General features: G+C 36.1%; 1 protein-coding gene across 15 annotated transcripts in view; it reads left to right on the top strand.

Annotated features, from left to right (window-relative positions):
• The window catches only part of SOX5 (SRY-box transcription factor 5), a 951,808-nt gene that overhangs the window by 261,651 nt on the left and 673,772 nt on the right, over positions 1-16,385 (top strand). The window lies entirely within an intron of this gene.

The following is a 16,385-nucleotide window of genomic DNA, read 5'->3' as shown; positions in this document are numbered from 1 at the left end:
GCCAATGCTGATCCACTTGAAGCAGCCCTAAAACACTAGTCTGGCAGAAAATAATGGTCCATGTAGAGTGCCTTTGGCTCTAGCTTTCAGCTTCTTGATTGATAAGGCACAATGAGTGACACTCATTCAAAAGTTATAGAAAAATTAGAGTTTTATTACTTTTTCAAAGTCAGATGATGTATGAATCAATAATTTAATAACACTGCTTAAGGATTGTTCTCTTATTCAGCAATTGTATGTAACTAAGAGGATTTTTCCTTTCAAATAAAATAATGCATGAACTCTTGACCAGAAGTCTTTAAAATAATGTATTTGTGTAAGCAATTGCTTATTTTTGTCTTTTTTTAGACTTCTAAGCAACAAAGGAACAGTTCTAACGATAATAATGTAATTTTTAAAAAACCTTGAACCCAAACTGTCTCCACAGAACTTTGTGCATAATTAGGTTATATATCTTCTAGATGGAAGAAGTCTTGCCCACGGTCACATTCTGTAAATGAAAACACATTTTGCATAAATTAGTGAAATTGACTGCTGAAATTCGTTATAAAATGTAATAAGTAGTTCCTAATTTTTTAAGTAGTTAGGAACTATAATGTTTTTTATTTTCTTAGATGATGCATACATCTATTCATCTTTTACAGAATTTTAAAAAACATTTTATAGTAAATAATTGGTTTTAAAATATAGTATATATGACATGAATAACATATAACATAAACGATGTTTTACCTGTAATTAAGGAATTTCATTCCCTCTTAACATGGTAAAGCTTTTTGATACTGTGTCATGTTAGGCATTTCAAATCTGGATAAAAGAATGATTTTAGGACAATTTTCTAAGTATTAAGAAAAAAGTTAAATTAAATTTCTATGCCATTGCCAATATAAATTCTAGAAGGATTAAAGATTTAAATTCTTAATAAAAGGAACCATAAGTGTATTGAGAGATAGTGTTGGTGAATATTTCTCTAAGTGGGGGAAAGGTTGGAATTTATTTTTGTTTTTTTAAGTAATTTTATTTGGATTATAATGGTTTATAACATTGTGTAATTTCGAGTGTCCATTATTGTTTATCAATTCCTGAATATACTGGATTTTATTTTCAAGCATTACACCAAAGACAGAAATCGCAAAAGAAAAATCTTGCTAGATTTGATCACAAAGATGTCAAAGCTTCTTTGCATCTTAAATGATAAGACTGAGCCAAATGAGGAACTGAGAAATATATTTGCAATATATTAGGTTTAAGGATATAAATTGCCATTTTTATTAAAGCTGTTTGACTATTGGCAATTTCATGTTTCACATATGTAATAAAAATATAAACAGTAGAGAAATAATTTGAATATTTAATAGGAAATCAAGTGGAGAAGGAATATATAAAATGTTTAATTTTTATAATAATTCAAGTAATGCAAATTAATTGTGAGATCCTAGTTCATTCAGCAAATTGACAAAAATTAAAAATGTCACAATAACCAATGCTGAAGAGGTTACAGTGAGACGAGGCCTCTCATTTGCTGAGGCGAGAAGTGTCAGTTGTGTTACTGCGCCAGAGTACAGTTGATTTCATAGTGCACATTGAAGTCTGATAATGTTGATTCCTGTGCTCTTGGGAAGTTACCTAACATTATCCATACATATGTTATAACATATATATATAACATTTATATATATATTAAAACATTAAAAACAAAATTAAAAACAACCAATATATAAAATATAGGCTTTGCATTAAAAAAATTGTGGTGTTTGTGTATGATAGAATATTAATTTTATTTAAAAATAATGTTGTTGTAACATGGGAAACTAGAACTGGGTCATTGTCAACATTCAGGAAATATTTGTTGAATGGGTATGTGGGTGTGTGCATGTACAGACACACAGAGGTGTGTACGATGCGTAGAAGAAAAATACTGGAAGAATATAGACAAGATGCTAAAAGGCATTACCTAGACTACAGGATTATGGTTGATTTTTAAAACTTTTCACCTTTTTGGTTGCATATATTAACTACCTTTCTTTAATAAATGTATATTACTTTCATTTTACAAAAAATGTATTATTTTTTAATATACTATATTAAATTATGAACATATAGTATGTAAGTATATACTATAAACATCAATGTAGTGACCCATACATCAAAGAGCTTTTCTCTATGTTTTCTTCAAGCAGTTTTATGGTTTCAGGGCTTATGTTCAAGTCTTTAATCTATTTTGAGTTAATTCTTGTGAGTGGTGTAAGATAGGGGTCCAATTTTATTCTTCTGCTTGTGGTTATCCAGTTTTCCCAAGATCATTAATTGAAGAGCCTATTCTTTCCCCATTGAGTACTCTTGGCCATCTTGTCAAATATTAGTTGACTGCATTTGCAAGGGTTTATTTCCGGGCTCTCAATTCTGTTCCATTGGTCTATGGGTCTATTTTTATGCCAGTACCATACTGTTTTGGTTACTGTAGCTTGTAGTATAGTTTGAAATCAGGAAGTGTGATGCCTCCAGCTTTGTTCTTCTTTCTCAGGATTGCTTTGGCTATTTGGGCTTTTTCTGTGGTCCCATACAAATTTTAGGATTGTTTTTCTATTTCTGTGAAAAATGCCATTGAGATTTCATAGGCTGACTTTTTCCTGTATTTGAATTCCATTTGGTCCCACTGTCACTGAGAATAATACACCAGATATAAGATTTTTTGAATACTTTGAAAATACATTCTGGATCCTGTATAATGGACAATAGATAATGCTTCCTTATTAAGATGTGCACATTTTGAAAACCATCATTAAATCTTCTACCACTCTCCTAGCATTTCTTTAGTCACTTTTTTTTTTAATAAAGCAGTTATCTTGTTGTGAAGATATTTCATGTCCAGGAATTCATAGATGTATCTACTTTGGATTTTTTAAAAGTTCTCCTGCATGTCCTCTTTTTTTTCTTTCACTATCATAACCAAACACCTCAATAAAAAAGTGATTATTGCAATAAAGTGATGCAGAAGATGTAACAATTTATTAAAATAAACAGATTTATTTGAAAGATTGTTCAAATGACCTCATCCTTTTGGATTTAAAGACACTGTTTCACAAAATAACTTCTATGCTCTTCCATTGCCCAACACACCTCAGATGGATGCTTAAATAAGTGAATTTTGGTGCAGGACCATTTGTTCGATTTTTAAACTTTATCTGCATTGATACTAAAGAGCATAGAAAAATATTTTAGTTTTAGGCATAGAAATAACTTTTCAACAGTAAGTGATTTGTTTTTCAAATGAAAATTTATGCATTAAGACTAGCAATTTTAGAAAGGAGTAACACCTATAATAGAGACCTAATAGAACTCAAGATGTTGGTAGACCATTAAATACCAAATATCGAAGTGTCAAGCTAATGCCGTTGGAATATGAAGAGTAGGGTACACTAAACAGAAAAGGAAAGTCAAAGCTAATTTTAACCTTTGTATTTATTAACAAACCTTTGTATTTATTATCTTTATCCCCTCGTCTCTGCCTTTTGTTTTAAGAGTATTGTTGTTCGAAAGCAAGAAACTCTCGGGTTAGAATACCTCAATTACGTTAAAAATCAGACCTCAAGACTATCTGTGAGGCAGAAATAATCCAACTATTATTTCTGGTATAAAAAGTTTTTTGAATGACATCATTTGCCCAGAAGCTGTTTTCCAACCTAATAACTCTTGGAATTATGATCTAAAATTTCAAAAGGATTAAGGCTGCATGACTACTAGAAAGTACAAGTGTGCAGGAATGTGACCAGAGGTGAAATCTGATTTAAAATTTCTTTGAGGAAGCTCTAGTTTGAAGCAGTAGTCCTGAGAGAGTAGAAATGCTACTTATAGAAATATTGCTCAGCAAGCTTGTCTTAGCTCATATATACTAAGTACTTGCACAGAACTCTCCAAGACATTCATTCACTGGGGTTTTAATCTATTTTCTTGATTTTAACCATCTGCTTCAATGCTCCTTGAACAAAATTAGTCAAAATGGACAGAAACAAGGTCAATATATTCTATATTGGTTCATCTTCTTTTTTAGTAATTGCTTTACATTTTGGAGGCAATGGGTGATGCACACACTCAGTCTGTTTATGGCAACCCCATTTTGAGTGTGCCTACCACTTATTCACTCCAGTATTTTTTCAGAGTTGTGTGTAGAGTTGGATGCAAAAGAAGGAAGCAGGAGGCATCTCTGTGTAGTAGACTTAGACTATGAACAGGCCAAGCCTGATGCTGGTTGTTGCAGAAGATGCAACAATAAGTAAAATGAGATCCTTGGCCTCAAAAATGGTTAGAAACTCCTAGGTTGTAAGTGACGTTGAGAGTGGCAAAAGTGCATCGATCCTTCTGGTGAAGGGAGGATGTAAAGGTGGATAGCTCACTTCTGAGTGGTGTACATCCAGCTGCTGACTTGGCTAGGCGTGCCAGCTTTCTTAAGATGGGTCAGCTTGCTGCCAGTTTAATCTTAGGCATTTGATTTAATCTTTGGCCATGTGGAGTACATGAGCTCCACTTCTTTCAGACAGCCATCTCAAATTTGTTACCGCACAATGTCTAAGACAAACCCAATGGTCACAAACAATACTTAGGGGACATGGTGTGAGGGATATACAATTCTGAGACACTCTGAAATCTACCTCTGAACTAAGCCAGTGATGCAGAAGTGTCTCGCTGAATGCCTTCTAATGACCCCAAGTAAGTGGCTTTTCTGACCTATGTTTTAAGTGTGGTGTCATTGGCCCTGACTGAGAGCTGCTGTAAGAAAGAGCCCCATAAAACTCATTATGCCCACCAAAAATTGTGTTGCCGAAACATTTCACTGCACCCTGCAGCATTTACTCTATGAGACTACATAGGAGAAATCTCTGACTCCTCCTTTTACTAGCTACACTGCCCCTGAGTAGCTGTGCTGTTTTTATGTAATGATGCCTGTGTATTGCATAATAGACCATTGCTCCTTTTGTCATTGACTACTAAAATGCTTGGTGCCAAATTTAGAGTCTCCATAGCCAAAGGTATGGACATTTATGGAATATATTTACCATAATTATACTCTTCCTTTTGTCATTGACTACTAAAATGCTTGGTGCCAAATTTAGAGTCTCCATAGCCAAAGGTATGGACATTTATGGAATATATTTACCATAATTATACTCTTCCCTTTGTTTTTATTTCCACTATCCCCCTTTTTTTTTTTGATGAATATTAGTCCAGAGTTAACATTTCCACCAATCCCCCTGTTTTTGTTGAGGAAGATTGGCCCTGAGCTAACATCCATGCCCATCTTCCTCTGTTTTGTATGTGGGACGCCTGCCACAGCATGGCTTGATAAGCAGTGCATAGGTCTGCACCTGGGATCTGAACTGGTGAACCCACAGCTGCTGAAGCGGAACACGCAAACTTAACCACTGAGCTACTGGGCTGGCCCTATCACATGTATTTTTAATTGGTGTTCTCTATTGTATTTCATGTGTCAGAGGAGGAAGAAGTTTCATGGGCTAGGGATGGAGGAGAGGAAGGCTGTGGAGTAGAAGTGGGATTCCAAAAAGGCATAACCAGGACAGTGGTATTTGAGTTGGGCCTTGAATGGTAGAAATGAGGAGAGAACTGAGACAGCATAAGCAAAGGTACGAAGACTGAAAAACTGTGTAGTTCAATTTGGCTTGGAAATATTAAGGCAGTAGTCACACATCAGTCAGTAAATTTTAGGTCAACAAATTCAACCTGAGAAGCTTACATATAATCCTGTCTAATTTGATTATTAGTAAGGTGCCATTGATTTTTTTCCCCATAAGGAAAAATGTCACTATTTGGCATGCCTTGCCCATTGCCACTAAGAGTTGTCTGGTGTGTGGTGTGGTACGGGTTGTTCTGTTTTTTTTTGGGGGGGGGGGGTAGAGGAACTTGGAATTCAAGAGGCCAAAAATAAAATGCAGTAAAAGTTCCCCAATAGAAACTGTATAAATGTATCTAATGAGAGCGGGTGTTACTAGCCGTGGTAAGTCCAAGTCATACAAATTCCACTGAATGATACTTCACTATAGACTCCTTTATGGCTCGTGTACTCCAAAAGTGTTCAGGCTGAGTCCTTCAGTTAACTTTTCTACTAGAAATTTTAATCACATTGACGTAAGCCTTACAAAGTGTGAATAGTAAAAGTATAAAAAGAGAGTTAAAAATTGTTCTCTTGCTTTAGATATACAACAATTAATTTTCTTCTCTAAAATTTAATATTTCCTATTCTTTCACGTTCTGCATTTTAAATCTCAATGACAAGGATTTAGTTAACATAGATTGAACATTCACAGGCACTTTATAAGCACTTTACATTTTTGAACCCAATCGGCCCTCAGAACAATCCTATAAGTTCTATTAATATCTCAATTTTACATTTGGGGTAACTGAAGCATGGGAAAATTAAAAAGCTTTGCCCAAGCTTACACAAGAGAATGGCATGACACTGCCGGGATTTGCATCTAGATAGTCTTGTTCTAGAGCTTACGCTCAATAATATACTACTTCATCAACCCAAAGTTGAGAGAAATTATTCTCTAAATCTTATTTCTCTCCGAAGACAGAAAATATGGACTCTTTGTTAACTTGCTAGATTTGCTGTTCACCAGTTAGAACTCCAGCCCTTTAGAATGAGACAGGAGCTGAGGCATGTGATCCAACTCCCCCTTCGTTGCAGAAAACCTCTTTAAATCATTATGATACATAATTTCCCCTCCTCATCATAAATAGTTTAAATTATAAAAAAATCACTACATCCCGAGGAAGTCCATTCCACTTTGGAGCAGCTCTCTTAAAAACATACACCACCCTAATCATCTCTCCTCCCTTTACTATAATTTTTATACCCGTTAGACATGAATTAAAATGTATTGGTTAGCAATAAGTGTATTGTAATAATAATCCTAGTTAACATTTATTGAGCACTCACTGTGAGCTGGGCACTTTTCTAAATGCTTTCCATGAATTCACTATTTGAACCTTTATAACAGTCCTATGATATGGATGCTGAGCTAGAGGAAGGTCAAGTAATTTGCCAAAGTTAGTAGTGAAAACCAGATTTCTGTCTCCATACACCTCATTACCAAACTCTGTCTCCTGATGCACCTTTCATCCACCATGCTCTTTGTCCTTAATCAACTCCATCTCTTACCATTGAATCAATGACAACAATTCTTGGTCATTTCTTTCGGGAGTTTGCCTCCTTTCTTCTGAGACAGCTTTTCTTTTATTACTTCCTATCCACACCCCCTCACAGCGTCCCCATCACCCCTACTCCCTCAAGTTACTCTTTGTGGCTGTCAGGTAGGTCTTGTAAAGTATCTTTGCCATAACTGTTTATTATTTCTATTTCTCTACCTTTGCATTTGTACTTTTATTTGAAATGTATTTTTTTTAAAGATTGCCAATCTTTTTTTTTTGCTTTTTCTCCCCAAAACTCCCCAGTACCAAGTTGGATACTTTAGTTATGGGTCCTTCTAGTTGTGGCTTGTGGGATGCTGCCTCAGCATGGCTTGATGAGCAGTGCCATGTCCTCACCCAGGATCCGAACCGGCAAAATCCTGGGCCACCGAAGTGGAGTGCGCAAACTTAACCACTCTGAAATTTATTTTTTTCATTCCCATCATCAGTTTTTACTCTCCAGTTCATCTTGCAAAGTCAAATTCAATACCAAACTTCTTCAAGATGACGTCTTTGTAAAGAACAAGCAAAATAAATTTTCCCTCCCTTGCTAAAAAGTTATTTTATGGAATTATGAAATCTAAGACATGAAGAGGACCCCGGACAGTATTTGGGCTGGTTCAACCTCAAAACCAGTGCAGACATTCTTTTAATTCCTTATAGATCATCACCTAACTTGGATGTTTTTAGTGATGGGTATTCATTACTTATCAAATTAGCCTGATTCATTGTTGGACACCTCTGATACTTATCAAGTTTTTTCTTTTAGTAAGTCACATTTTTCCTCTCTGTAACAGCTTGTCATTGATCTTAGCTCCTTCATTTAATCTGTTTCATTGATTGTAGTCCATTTAGCACTTTGTAGTATGTTAATTGTATGGTTATCAAAATCTGTCTTTTCAGTAAGTCTGAAAACCCCTTTTTAGTTAGGAGTCATAATTTATACTTTTCTATTTCCCTCAGTGCCTTACATACTTCTTAGCACAGACTAAGTATGCAGTAAATACTCAATAAACACTGAAATGAACTATGTTAGTTGTTGAATACGTACGTGTATATATATGTGTGTTTATATACGTGTAAATTATATAATATATATATACATCAAAATGGATTTTTCTTATATTAACCTAGCATTTACACACAATAGTAATAGTGTCTAATGATAGCTGGAGTAATCTCCAACATTTGTCCAAACTCCTTTTCTCTCTCTTTCTCCACACACACACACAGTTCCACTTTGGATATATTGAATGTCAGGTTCCTAAGATGTCTAGTACATTTTTATATCATACTTTCATGAAGTATTTCAGATATATTGATCTATTTTTCTCTTTAGGAAACACTATCAGAAATCTAGGTCTATTATCTATTGAATGGAAACCTAAATAGGTTAATGTCTTAGCTCCTGGAGAGGTGGTCTGGAAGAGTGGTTAAGAGTGATGCTTTGGGGCTCTCCAGTCCTTGACTGCCATGGACTAGCTGTGTGATCCTGGACAACTTCCTTCACCACTCATTGCTTAGTTTTCCCATCTCCAAAATTGAAAAATAGTACCTATTTCATAGAGGTTTGAGCATTAAATGAATTGATGTATGTAAAGCACATAGGGCATATATCTAGATTTCAATGTTATTATTGCTATAAAGCACTCACCTAGCATCTGAAAGAAATCTTATAGCTAAGATAATGTAGGAAATAGCTCTAATGAGCCCTAGTGACCAAATTTACTTTCTTTTCCAAAACTCCGTAGATCTTAATTTTTTTAAATTAAGTTCGTAATAGTTTGCAACATTGTGAAATTTCAGTTGTACATTATTACTTGTCCATCAGCATGTAAGTGCTCGCTTTCACCCCCCTGTGCCAACCCCCCAGCTCCCTTCCCCCTGTAACGACTGAACTGTTCCCTTTGTCCATGTGTTTGTTTATCTTTCACATATGAGTGAAATCGTATGGTGTCTGTCTTTCTCCATCTGGCTTATTTCACTTAACATAATACCCTCCAGGTCCATCTGTATTGTTGTGAATGGGATGATTTTGTCTTTTTTTATGGTTGAGTAGTATTCCATTATATATGTCTATACTGCATCTTCTTTATCCAATCATTGGTCAATGGGCACTTGGGTTGCTTCCACATCTTGGCTATTGTGAATAATGTTGCAATGAAGCTAGGGGTGCATAAGTCGCTTTGAATTGTTGATTTCAAGTTCTTTGGATAGATACCCAGTAGTAGGATAGCTGGGTCATATGATATTTCTTAGTTTTTTGAGAAATGCCCGTACTGTTTTCCATAGTGGCTGCACCAGTTTACATTCCCACTGGCAGTGTATGAGGGTTCCGTTTTCTCTCCAACCTCTCCAACATTTGTTATTTTTTGTTGTTAAGCTGAGATTTGTTTCCTGGAAGCATCATATTCTTGGGTCCTGTTCTTTAATCCATCTTGCCACTCTGTCTTTTTATTGGAGAGTTCAACCCATTTACATTTAGAGTGATTATTGATATATGAGGGCTTAGTGCTGCTATTTTATCGCTCATTTTCTGGTTCTCCTGTGTTTCCTTTGTTTCTTGTCCTGTGTATTTCAGACTACGAGTTAAGTTAGGTAGCTTTTATGCTGGATTTCTTAGTTTTCCCCTTGTTTCTTATTTGCATCTCAGTTCTACTTTTTTGTTTAGTGGTTGCCATGAGGTTTGTATGCAAAATCTTGTAGATGAGGTAGTCCATTTTCCGATGACCTCTTATTCCCTTAGGCTAAGCCAATTCAGTGCCTTACCTCTTCCTTTCCTAAGTTGTTTTTGTCACATCTTAGTCTATCTTGTGTTGTGAGCTTGTGCTTAAAATGAAAAGATTAGCTTTGTTTTTGGTGTTTTCCTTCCCTTTATCTTTAATGTTATACTTGAGTATTTGCCAACCTGTTCTGATGTATAGCTACAATTTTCTGATTTTGTCTACCTATTTATCTCCTTACTCAGGGCTTTGTAACCCTTTCTTCCTTTTTTTTTTCAGATATGAGGGGCTTCTTCAGGATTACTTTTAGGGGGCATCTTGTGGCAATGAACTCCCTTAGCTTCTGTTTATCTGGGAAAGTTTTATATCTCCATCAGATATGAAGGATATTTTCACTGGATAGAGTATTCTTGGCTGAAAGTTTTGTCTTTCAAAGATTTGAATATATGATTCTACTGTCTCCTAGCCTGTGAGGTTTCTGCTGAGAAATCTGCTGAAAGCTTTATGGGGTTTCTTTGTAAGTTATTTTCTTCTGCCTTGCTGCCATTAGTATATTTTCTTTGTCATTGACTTTTTCCAGCTTCACTACTATATTCCTTGCAATATGTCTTTTTACATAAACGTAGTTAGGAGATCTGGTGGCCTCTTTCATGTGGATTTCCATCTCTTTTTCCCAGATTTGAGAAGTTCTCCACTATTGTTTCTTTTTTTTTTTTATTTTTTTTTTAAAGATTTTATTTTTTCATTTTTCTCCCCAAAGCCCCCCGGTACATAGTTGTGTATTCTTCGTTGTGGGTTCTTCTAGTTGTGGCATGTGGGACGCTGCCTCAGTGTGATCTGACGAGCAGTGCCATGTCCGCGCCCAGGACTCGAACTAACGAAACACTGGGCCACCTGCAGCGGAGCGCGCGAACTTAACCACTCGGCCACGGGGCCAGCCCCTCCACTATTGTTTCTTTGAACACTCTTTCTACCCCATTCTCCTTCTCTTCTCTCTCTTGAATACCCTATAATCCTTTTGTTGCATTTCCTAATCGAGCTGGATATTTCTCAGAGACTTTCTTCATTTCTTTTTGTTCCCAGTTCTCCCCCATCTGAAACATTTCTATATTTCTGTCCTCAATGTTACTGATTCATTCCTCCATGCAATCAGCTCTAATGTTCAGGGAATCCATATTCTGCTTTATCCCATCTGTTGTGTTTTTCATCTTCAATATTTCTGATTGGTTTTTCTTTATAGTTTCAGTCTCTTTTGTAAAGTAGCTTCTGAACTCATTGAATTGTCGTTCTGCATTTTCTTTTAACTCGTTGAGTTTTTAAATGATAGCTCTTTTGAGTTCTCTGTCATTTAGGTTATAGATTTCTGTGTTGTCAGGATTGATTTCTTTGTACTTATCATTTTCCTTCTGGTCTGGAGATTTAATATATTTTTTATTACTGCTAGACAGTGTGTATTTGTGCTTCTGCACTGTGGTTGTATTTGATCACCGCTTCCACCTGTCAGCACTCAGTAGGGATCAAGAGCTGTGTATTCTGAGCCTGCTGCATTCTACAGGACAGCTCCCAGGTCCTGGGCTGGGGTGCCAGGCAGGGGAGAGGGATGCATTCTCTCCCCTCCATGATCTTGGGAGCTTTCCTCTCTGCCCTTGCAATCTGCTCTCTTGGGGTGTTGGCTTGATGAAGACACCCTCATGATATCTAGTCACCTCTCTGGGGGGCTTTTCCCCGGGTTGTGAGGGACCTCAGAGACCTATGGTGTTCCCACGTAGAGCCACCGCTCCCTCCCCACTTTCCTCCCAGTGGCCACATTCAATCCCTGGGTCACTGTCCTTCAATGAGGAAAAGAGGCATTCTCTTACCTTCTTCCACTTCCTGGGGGGGCTCCAGCACGTCCTTCTGACATATGGCTGCATGAGTCTCTCAGACATCTTTTGTGTTGTATGGATGTCCTCTGTTGGAATATGAATGTCCTTTTTGCTGTATCTTTGAGGGGAGAGTCTATGGGGTGGGCTCACTCCACCATGATGCTGATGTCACCAGACCTTAATATTTTCAAAAGAAATTCTTATCATTTTTATTTTCAGTACAGCAGATAGTTCAAGAAGCTTTACGGTATCACTGGTTTAAAGAAATAATAGGCAACTATTTTGATCTTATTATTAACAGTGTTACCATTAGAAAATGGCTGAGTAGTCCTAATTCTCAAATTAGTTGTAATTACTGAAGAATTTAAAAATACAAGTAAATTAACAGTGTCAAAAGAGTTTAGCTTTATAAGCCAATAATGACAAAATACTAATATGGCATTTTATAGCACTTTACAGTTTTTAAAGTACTTTCTTATCCATTATGTCATTTAAAATGATAACATAGTAATTCTCATTTAGAGTTACTATTCAAAAATAAACTATATAGCCCATTTTTCCTGAGATTGGCTAAATTCAGGGAACTTTTAAAGACCCTGGGCCAAATGCAAAATATGGCTTAGTTTTCAGTGTTGAGATTTCAAAATAAAATTTAAAAATGTATCTAGAGTCACCAGTTGTACACTACAAGCACTGTCAATTGACTCTTTACATAGGAGGCTGGAGAAAGTACTAAATAAAAGCTGTAGTTTCAATCTTCTCAGTCTAAAATTTAAAATCTAAATTTTAACTTAGAGAAATCAAAAGTCACCTGGAAAACATTTGTGCATAATTCTTCTGTACATATGTATGCATAGCATTTGTAAATGTATATCATAAACATAGGAAAGTATTATTTCTGAAAAATGTGGCTTGTCCAAAGTACAAGGCCTAAGCTCAAATAAGAAAACCATTAAAAATTCAGTGATGCTAATTTGGAAGTTTTGTTTTTCCCAATGACTTTCTCTGACTTTTCAATTAACTTAAATACCCATTTTCTGCAGGAAAGAAATATTTAAAATATGGTTCCACGTATAAGGTAGCTGAGCATGACTTAATGTACCCACAGAGCAAAGCAGGCCACCCAAACCTGTGAAAGCACTTTCCCTTCTATTCACACTTCCAAAGGGTTAACTTAGAAGTGCTCTATTGTATTCCTGATGGTTTTCTCCACTGAAAGCCCAGTGGGCTCTTTCAAGGGACTCTAAACAATGAGCTCAGTGAGGCTGTTCTGTCTAATTACTCAAAGACAGGGATGCTAAAGAGGAATTAATGACAGTTGACAAGTGCAATTAATAATTATAGCAAAGCCGGGAGTCATGCAGCAGGCAGATGACAATAACGGGGTAACTGTACATGGCAGCTTTCATCAGTTTGTACTCTGTGTGTGTGTTTAAAGTGAGAGGCTTTATGCAGGACGGGCCACACTTCATGCTGACAGGGTAGAAACTAGAATTCAGCAACTCTAATGGGTAGAGTCAGTCATATTCACATTCTCTCTCTCTCTCTCTCTCACTCTCCCCTTTCTCTCTCTCCCCTTGCTTTCTCCCCCTCCCTCAGTGCTTTCAGCTCTTCCAGTTTGGTGAAAGAAACATAGTGTAACTTAAAACAAAACTTAACAGGAAAGAGCTACAGTTAGCTTTGCTATCAGCTGGTAACAAAGCTACTTAAAATTCCTGTTGGGCAACTGGAAGGAGAAGGGGCCGGGAAAAGGCGGTCGCAGAAGTGGGATTTCCATATCAAAGGGCAAGCCTTTGGCTCTGAATGGTAATTAACGTACCCCGATTTCATCTTCGTGGTCAAGTCATGAAAGGGGAAAAAAATTAGAGAGAAGAATTTTCACTCCCTTCAGACTACAGAAAGGAAAGCTGTAAATTAAATGAAAGTTGAGCTAAAAGGTGTCTAACACTTCAATCTTTGCATCTAATAGAAGCTATGATTTTTCTCAAGCATTTATTCCGTTCACATCTTCATTCTGCCCTGATTATGAAGGATATAATGTCTGCTTATATTTATTGGGCACACATCTCGGGCTTCTCGAGTCTGCAAAGGACATCAGTTTTCATTACACGGCCTTGGCGGCCCAGTCACTGGGGAAGGGTTTGTACACTTTGAGCAAAACTAAGCTGTTTTAAGAATTAGTTTTTCAGGTAACCAGAAAAAACCATAAACTTAATTGTTCAATTTTAGATATATGTTGGTATGACTTAACTAAAACTTGTATTTCAAAGTGTTACAGAGTTGACTTTTATTTAATGTAAATTGTGCCTCTTCTTTCATTGATTGCTGGAGCTGTTTTACTGTTTCTTCTCCAACAGTCCCATTTCCAAGGTCATTGCTTTATTATATAACTATTTCAAACTGAAGTATGGGACGTATAAGCAGTTTCACATTCGTAAAGCAGAATGCCACTTATGTTCCGGGAAAGAAGTACTTAGAAATCTTATTCCTTTCTTTTTGGATGAGATGTTAAACTTGGACCTACCTCTCTATTCATTAAAGATCACAGAGCATTTTTTTTTTTTTCAAAAGAGCCCAGAAAGCTGGCCAAACTCCAATGTAGATAATTACATTCCACCTACCTAATTCCCTAGCTGCTTTAATTGGAAACAATTCCACTTTACTCTCCATCCCCCTTACTTCTTGTCCTTAAACTGCTTTGTAGCTTCTTAGGCATCTTTCGTAAACTACCATATATCTTCCACCCTCAAAGTACTGTTTTGGATTGTGGGAAGAATAAATTATACAGCCATGGATTACTACTTAAAGATTTGCTAAAAACAAAACAAAACCCGAACACACAACTATAGCTGAATTTCAACTCACCTTCTTGAGTTATGTTGGATCCAGTGTGCTAAGTGGAAAGCTCTTTGTTTCCCTAACAAGAAGTATTTCATGCATTCTCAAAAGACAATATTGTTACCACAGGGGCGAAAATTGGTTCTTAGGAGGCAAAAAAGTCTTGTTCTTTTTACACAAAAAGCACAGATACATATACAGTGCACATATGGTATATCAAATGTATTAAAATTTTATGGGGGTCTATTAGGGAAATAGTTATAAAAACGTTCACTGGGGAAGAAGATAGTGAAAAAACATATTGAGAGACACCTGATTTAGACTGATATCCATCCTATTTTATTGATGATACAAGAGAGAAAGAGTGGCAGAGACCAGGAAGGACCCACCACTGCTCTTTTTGCCTTACTTTCTTTTCTTGTTTCTCTTCATTTATTATTGAAGTCTGTGATAAGGTGAAGAACTGGTATGATTTACTTCTCTGTTTCTTACCTCTTCTTAAAGAGCAAAATGAATGGATCAATAGAGTACAGTTATGAATGACTGAAGAATTGTAAACATACACTAATCCAATCACTTAGAAGACAGAACAAGGAGTAATCAAATTAAAACCTAAAGGAGCAAGATCATGAATAATATTAAGAATATAATATATTAAACACTGACTTAGAGTTGTCATTTGAAAGGCAGTGAGAAATATTAGTTTTATTTTTTATAGAGAAAAAGGTGCAAATTATCTTCTAGATCTTACTAGTGAATGAAAAAATTTTAAAAATACTAGTGGATTGGATATAGTGACACATTTACTAACTTGCTTTTCCTGTGACTACCAGGAGAGTATTGACTCTGGGATATTACAAAATAGTTAGAATATTTAAAAACTGTGGACAAATGAAACCTCTAGCCCATTGAGTTCAGTATTGTGTGTTGCGTTAAGAATGTGTTATATGAGTACATTTTTACACTACAGACCAAACAGAAAATGTTGACAAAACCCATACAACTGTAGCTTAAGAAGCAATGGATGATGATGGTGATCACATTTTTGTGGCACTAATTCTGAGTCAGGAACTTTTCTAAGAATCTCCCTGAGCTAACATACATGCCAGTCTTCCTCTATTTTGTTTGTGGGTCACCACCACAGCTTGGCTGCTGACGAGTGGTGTAGGTCTGCACCCAGGAACCAAACCTGGGCCCCCGAAGCAGAGCACGCTGAACTTAACACTAGGCCGGGGGCCAGCCCCATCCTCCCTATTTTTATACGTGAGGAAATTAAGGCCAGATAGTTGAGTAACTTACCCAAGAATTAATTTGGTGCTTAAGAATTACAATAGCATATCACCCATAGAGACTTATTAAGACTTATGATTTTATCAAATTAACTTCCATTAACTTAAGAAAAGTTAAATTCTGTGGTAAATAACAAAAAATGTAAAGTTATTCCTTCACAGGAAATGTGGAGTTTTCAAGGTTTTCTGAACTAATCCTTTTCTGTTTTTCCTTCCAAAGACAAAATGTCTTAAAATTTTTACTTTAAAATGTGTCACATCCCTTTTATATGAAAACCCATTCAATTAATTTGGGACTTATAAAATCAATCTTAAAAGATATCTGTATGGGAATCTCCCATTTCTCTCCTGAATAGTCACCATGTTCTTGCTTCTCTTTTGTTTGGCCCTTTCCGTCTTCGCCTTAAAGGCAACAAAAACTAAAATGACTTGCAGGGACTTCCAGAGATGAATAAGGGTCGATT

The sequence above is a fragment of the Equus asinus genome, chromosome 22 (assembly GCF_041296235.1).
Source record: "Equus asinus isolate D_3611 breed Donkey chromosome 22, EquAss-T2T_v2, whole genome shotgun sequence".
Taxonomy (NCBI): domain Eukaryota; kingdom Metazoa; phylum Chordata; class Mammalia; order Perissodactyla; family Equidae; genus Equus; species Equus asinus.
Note: the sequence above shows the minus strand (reverse complement) of the source record. Positions and strands in the feature narration are given on the sequence as shown.